The sequence below is a fragment of the Panthera leo genome, chromosome B3 (genome assembly GCF_018350215.1).
Source record: "Panthera leo isolate Ple1 chromosome B3, P.leo_Ple1_pat1.1, whole genome shotgun sequence".
NCBI lineage: Eukaryota > Metazoa > Chordata > Mammalia > Carnivora > Felidae > Panthera > Panthera leo.
In genome coordinates this window covers 147,156,721-147,163,857 of record NC_056684.1, presented here as the reverse complement: position 1 = coordinate 147,163,857, position 7,137 = coordinate 147,156,721, and the positions used below count along the sequence as shown (strand labels likewise).

General features: G+C 40.9%; 1 pseudogene; it reads left to right on the top strand.

The window, feature by feature from the left end:
* Positions 1-872: 872 nt before the first annotated feature.
* On the top strand, positions 873-1,353 carry LOC122221475 (annotated as a pseudogene).
* The last annotated feature ends 5,784 nt before the right edge of the window (positions 1,354-7,137 follow it).

Genomic DNA, 7,137 nt, shown 5'->3' with positions numbered 1-7,137 from the left:
GGTGTATTTCACATGGGAGATTTATATTCTGTTTAGGGAACAAAGGATGGTCAGTGTGTCTCTGCACTGGCTGTTTCTCAAGCATCTTTTATTCCAGTGGAATATTTGGGGTGGCATATTCTGCTCCCCTCCACCATGTAATGCTGGAGTAGAGACACTGTAATAAATGTCCTGTGAGTCTTGACAGGAACCTCCCTGCAGGGCTGGGCCTAGACTGCAGGGGCCTTTCAGTACTACCCAGCACCAGAGTGCTACCCCAGGTGAGTAGGTGCACAAGGGGTGAGGAAGGCTTTCCTGTCAGAAGCCAGTGTTTCCCTTTCCAGAAAGCAATCTAAAATATGAGTAAATGAGGGATGCTAAAGGGTGTTTAAATATCCTGTTCCGTCAGAGCATTTAATGAACTCAGGCAGTGAGAAGACACTTGAAGATGCTGCTAGTCCAGGGCTTGCAGATATCTTCATCTAAGAGATGGAAACCAGGATGCATATATTACCCCATTTTGTGCAGCAGTTTGGAGACACGCTTATCCAGGAATAAGACGTTCAGATATCAGAGCCAACAACAGGTTCAGGTGGTCTCTGCCTCATTCAATACTGGTCCACAATGGGGAGAATTTCCTGTAAGGTTTTATCACTCAGTGGCAGGAGCTCAGTCTGCACACAGTTCAGGAACCTGGCCAAGGACCCATGTCCTCAAACAAGGATTAGACTGGTGCCCTTTGAGTCCCAATGTGCACGGTCCCTGTGACATTCTCTAGATGGTTCTTGTCCTGTGTATGAAATACTCTGTCTCATGACTATGCAAATAATCATAAGATCACTAGGTTAAGTATGGGTGTGTCTGTGCCCTGAGAGCATCACAGTAAAACGCCATCCTGTACTGGAGACCCTGAGACACATCCCCTCACAATGGACTGGAGCTGGAGAATTCTCTACCTGGTGGCAGTGGCTACAGGTAAGGGTCACCCAATTCCCTGGACAGAGGAGAGGACCAGGACCAGTCAACATTGATTTCATCCACTTTTGTCCCCTCTCTACAGGTGTGCACTCCAAGGTTTTGCTGGTGCAGTCTGGGGCTGAAGTGAGGAAGCCTCGGGCATCAGTGAAGATCTTCTGCAAAGCATTTGGATACAGCTTCACTGATTACTACATGCACTGGATGCTATAGGCTCCTGCACAAGGGTTTGAGTGGATGGGAAGCATTGACCCTGAAGATGGTGCTACAAGCTATGTGCAGAAGTTACAGGGCAGAGTCACCCTGACGGCAGACACATCCACAAACATAGCCTACATGGAGCTGAGCAGTCTGAGGTCTGCAGACACGGCCATGTATTACTGTGCAAGGACACAGTGAGGGGTTGTCAGTGTGAGCCCAGACACAAACCGCCCTGTAGAAGATCAGGACCACCGGGGGGGTGCACACTATGCACCATTCTGTTTGTGGTCCCAGGAGAAGGTGCAGATAGAGGTTGCTGGAAGTTTTTTTGTCATGGCCTGGGGTTTCCTCTCCATATAGAAGTTTCCCCCAGCAAGCCTCTCTGGACATATGATTCTGTGCTTACATACTTTTGTCTGGTTTACAAGTTTGTTTGACTAAGAAAACTATACTTACATGAACAAGAGATAGAGTCTCTTACAATTGCTTACCCTTGTACCAAATATCAATGGTTTACACATATCCTGAAGCACATCAACTGAACATTTACAGGAGTCCCAGGTGTGCTCACTTTGCAGCTGGGACCACAGGACCCCATAGCTCCTCGTTATCCTCACCATGCTCTTGTCCCATTCAAACAACATGACACTTCATTCATGTCACTTTGCTTCTCAGGACTTTATATGTGTTACAACTTTCTTCAAATACTTGAAACTACAAGAGAAAAAGCATCTACATGTATTAGTCAGGATAATCCTGAGGAACAGAACACATAGCACATTGGCTTACATGACTAAATAGGCTGAGATGTCCCATGATATACTATCACATTCTGGATACACAGTAAAGTCAGTGGTGTAATTCTCATCTGACTCCAAACTAGTGTCAAGTCTGAGAATGTGGGGACCTGATGGTTTAACTTTCATTCCAAGGGCAAGAGGAAGCCAATGTTACAGCTCAAGCAGGCACACAAGAAGTAAAAATGAGAGAATTTGCTTCACTTTTATTTTTATTCTATTCATAACCTTAATGGATTGGATGATGCCCACTTACCAAGACACCATGAAAGCAAATATCAATCTCTTCTTCAAACAACATCACAGACAACCACAGAAACAATGTTTAATCTAGACACCTATGAACCGATAAAGATGACACATAAAGTTAACCAGGACAAGTCAACCTCCTGTAAACATGGGAATCCACATTCATCTCTTAAATAACACTGATTCTGCATATAAAGAAAATACCAGAGTCATAATTTCACCTTAGATGATACAAGTGTCTTGCATACAACCAAAAATACACTATCCCCTTCCCCAGAAGAGGACGTGAAGCTCATGTGTGGTGTTTGCTCTTCTCATAAATACCCCAAAACTAAAATATAATGATGCAAAATTAAGAATTCTTACATACAATCATACAAAGTAAAGATATCTTATGTTACTTGGCAAAGAAAACATAGAGGGGAAAAAAAGACAACACAAACATAGTCACAGAAAACTAAGGAGGAAATGTCCATAACAGCTACCATCCTTATTTCTGTAAACATACAAGAATGAAAAATTGTATTTATAACTACCTTCACCTCTACCAAGTATGTATTCTCTTTGCTGTCAGCAAGGACCTCAAGTTGATACAGTCCATTACCTGGATGGATGGCCAACACCTTCATTCCCGAAGGATCATAACTTGGCCTCATCTTTGCAAGCTATTGTCACTTAGTGAGGTAATCATGTTTTCAGAAGGAAATTTCTGTATTCTATAAAGCCAAGTGGCTCAGGGTGGTATAGAACATGATATTATTAGTCATTTCCACTTAAAGTGGTGCCTGGAAAATCACACAGAACCCCGTGGGAAATATGCTCAAGTTTTTTATTACTCTGTCAACTAATTGTGGGACTCTCCCTATGAAGCCATTGGGCAGGTTTAGAGAGAGAAGACAGTGTAGAAGGACTGGGGACCATAGGCATTTGAGAAACTACTTCATGTAACTTTCTTGTGTCATCAGGATCTCTTCAGACTCTGTCACTTCTTCCAGTTGATGATGGAGTGTAACTATGCATACTTCAGGTTATGACTCAGTTAATCTAATAACACCCCCCCCCCCTTAAATATAGACAGTTCAGGGTGCCTGGTAAACTAGTGACTGAAGCTTAAACCTATAGTTTCCAGATTCAGGCCAACAACTCTTTCTTAAAAGTCATGATCTGCAGTGAATGATAAGGACTTACTGAAAAATGTTTAGGTCCAGCACTGATAATTACCTCTATGGGCCTATCAGAGCTCTTAAAAAGAATGTGAAGCCCAAATAACAGAAGTGAATAGGCATGTGCTGAGCATCACCTCCCCTACATCCTCCAAGTCCATAATGGTGGCTGTAATCTCTGCAGTTCCTCCAGGAATATGGTATCATATTGATGTACTAGTCTTATAAAAGAGGCAAATGTTCTATATAAATATATTTATCCTGATGAAAATAGAACGGCACGTCTTTCTATAATGCATAAATTTAAAAATACTGACAATACCAAATGTCCAGCAGGATGTAGGACAACTATAATTCTCATTCATTTCCATCTGAAATTTCACCTGGGGAAAAATATACATACTTAGACCATATGACAGTGGAGCCTGAGAAGTCCCAGGGTCTGTTCTCTACAAGCTGGAGCCACAGGAAACATGGTGGAGCAAATTTTTAGGAGTCTGACAGGCTGAGGACCAAAAGAACGCATGATGTATTACTCCAAGAAAAAGAGAAAATAAGATGAGATGACCAGCTCATGCAATGAGGCAGAAAAAAATGAGGGGAGGGGTGTTAATTCCTCCTTCCTCTGCCTTTTCAGGCTCTCAGTGATTTGGATGCTGCTCACCTTCATTGGGGATGGAAGTCTGCTTCAATAAGTCTTTGGACCCAAATGGCAATCTCACCTATGGCAATCTCTACTCCTAGGAGATCCATGGCTTTGGTGCAAGGCATGTAGACCTCAGCTGTGTCTGTGAGTGCACGTGCCTCTGTATTTGGGAGAAATTGGGTTTCTCTGTGAACTCAGGTTTCTGATTAGTGCAAAAAAAATGTGTCTCATTTTTTTTAAACAACCTCCATATTTTCTGCTTACAAAGATAGTTTGATAAAATCCTTATGTTTTATATGTTCATGCTCAAACTTGAAGTCTGGTATTTTATTTCAGAATATTCTCAATTATTTTTCCCCTTATTCTGATCCAATGGACCTATGTACTCAATTGTTATTTTAGTGTGCAACATCCATTGATATTATATAATTATCATATTATTTTGCAGTAAGTGAGGGTTGGCATTTGAAATCCTACCCATAATCTCATTTGCAAGTGGCTTAGAGAGGAAAGTACAGGCAATGGGACAGGGAATTCGAACCGGGAGTCTGGATGCTCCCGAGACAAGAACTGCATGAACATTATTAACACTGCTCTATGTCTCAGTGTGGTGGACATGGGTGCATTTTGGATGGTGCTGATGCACATGATCTCTTCAGGGATGGAAACTGCTGAATCTGGAGACAGAACAGAAGTCCTGTGCTCATTTTGCAGGGTCATATGGACTGATCTGAGTAAAGCAAATATCGAAGTTGATCAGAAGTGCAACTTAAAATTGAATTCCTCCATCTGGGCATTTTCTCTAAGTCTGTGCATTCACCTGTGTGTTAGAAAATTCTGCTTTGTTTCCTGCTCCTGAAAGTAATGGCTGTTTGAGGAAGAGTTAATAAAGTGTCCAGGGCTCGTGCTTCAGGGAGTGTGTCTCAGGGTGTTAAATTTTCGCTGTTCTTTCCTTCATACCAGTTATCATCAGAGGCTCTCCTTGACTACAGCAAACAGTGTTTTGCTCTTAGCCAGAATGTGGTGTGACTTCACTAGGTGTTCTCTGCTCTTCTTGCTAAATAAGACCGACACCACCTCTACCAGAACTGAAGCCCTGCACACTCTCTTGTCAGGAGATGTGCTGTGGGCAGGTGTACAGCCACTCTGGAATATAGTATGGAAATACCTCAAAAAGCTCAAATTAAAACTGCACTAGATTTAGCTGTCACATTGCTGAACATTTAAAAAAGAATGGAAAAATGATAATTCAAAGGTATTAATGGATTCCGACGAGTATAGCAGTATGATATACAGGAGCAAAAATAACCCATATATATGATGGAATGGAATATTACTCAGGCTTAAAAAAGAATGAAATCTTGCCATTTACAATGGTGTGGGTGGAACTGAAGAGCTTTATACTAAGTGAAAGAATTTGTTCAGGAAAAGACCAACACTGTATGATTTCACTCACTTGTGGAATCAAGAAACAAAACAAACGAGTAGAGGGAGAAAAAAAGACAGAGAGAAACCAAGAAACAGACTCATAAGTATAAAGGACAAGTTTATGGTTACCAGACGGAAGGTGGATGAGGAATGAAAGAAATAGGTGATGGGGATTAAGGAGTACACTTGTGATGAACATCAGGTGTTGTATGGGAGTGTTGAGTCACTGTTTCATGCAACTAAAACTAATATGACATTGTATCTTAAATAACTGGAATGTAAATTTAAAAAGTAAAAAAGAACTGCAAGCTTAAACCACGTTCATTGTCTTAAACTACACAGCGTCACAGTAAAAGATTTTTCTATTTTTAAATTGTTTTTACTGTTTATTTTTTTTTTGACAGAGAGAGAGAGAGAGAGAGAGAGTGAGTTCAAACAGGGGATGGGCAGAGAGAGAGAGGGAGACACAGAATCTGACTGAAGCAGGCTCCAGACTCCAAGCTGTCAGCACAGAGAACAAAGCGGGGCTTGAACCCACAAATCGTGTGATCATGACCTGATTTGAAGTCAGACATTTAACTGACTGAGCTACTCAGGCACTCCAGAAGATTTTTCTATTAAATAAAGCTGATATCATTCAGGGATTTACCAATTACCACTTCCATGAAACCGGATAGTTAGTAAACTATCAATAATGGAAATTCTTTGCCTTGTAGTCTATATGGTGACTTAGAGTGTGAAATATAACAAATCCTTAGACTTTTAAGGTTTTTACAGCTTGTTCTGTATGGTTTGGGAGTAGATTGCCTATTTTTAAATTTTCCTTTTTAACTTTGTATTTGCTTTGTTTTAAGTTTTGCTGAACTGGCCTTTGGTTTATTTCCTATGTGAGGGGGAAAAGAACAGAAAATTGTAATCATTAATATACTATCTTTAGCTCAACTCAAATTAATTAAATCAGTAACTCCAAGAAACTCATGAAAGGTTCAGATGGTATCCTATGAGGAGCTGAGCTAAGGTACGTTCCTAACGCAGTGAGCCAGGAAGGGCTGATAGCATTGTCAAGTGTCATGTAATAAATGAAGTTCTATTATAGGTGATTTGGTTTGAAATCATGTGGTGCACATGTTCAACACATGTGCTTCTCTTCAAAACATTTAGATGCTATATGTCATGTGGTGTGCTTTTATGTAAAATAAAATAATAAAAATGGGCATTTTCAAAAACTGAGAAAATCTACCATTATATATTTGTAACAATTGTTAATATATTCCTATAATTTAAGTAGAAATGGAGAAATTGGCAGAAGAGATAACATAGCAGAGTAATAGGAGGACTCTGTGCTTGCCTCATTTCTCAACACAGGCAGATAAATATCAACACTTTGTAAACACTGAGAAAATAGATCTGAGGACTGGAAGAACAAACTGCACCACTAGAGGGAGGACAGAGGCCACCCCACAGAAGGGAGGAATTTAAGGAGAAAAGAATATCAGGTGCTTGGAGGGGAGGGAGCTCTGATCATGGAGAGACAGAGAGAGAGAGACAGAGAGAGAGAGAGAGAGAGAGAGAGAGAGAGAGAGAGAGAAGCACCCGAGGGATGGCTCAAGATAAACACTTATCCAATACTGCTGACCAGGAAAATGAGAGGGCCTGATTGTTATGATTTTTACAAACAGCTGATCTCAAAGACTGAAGA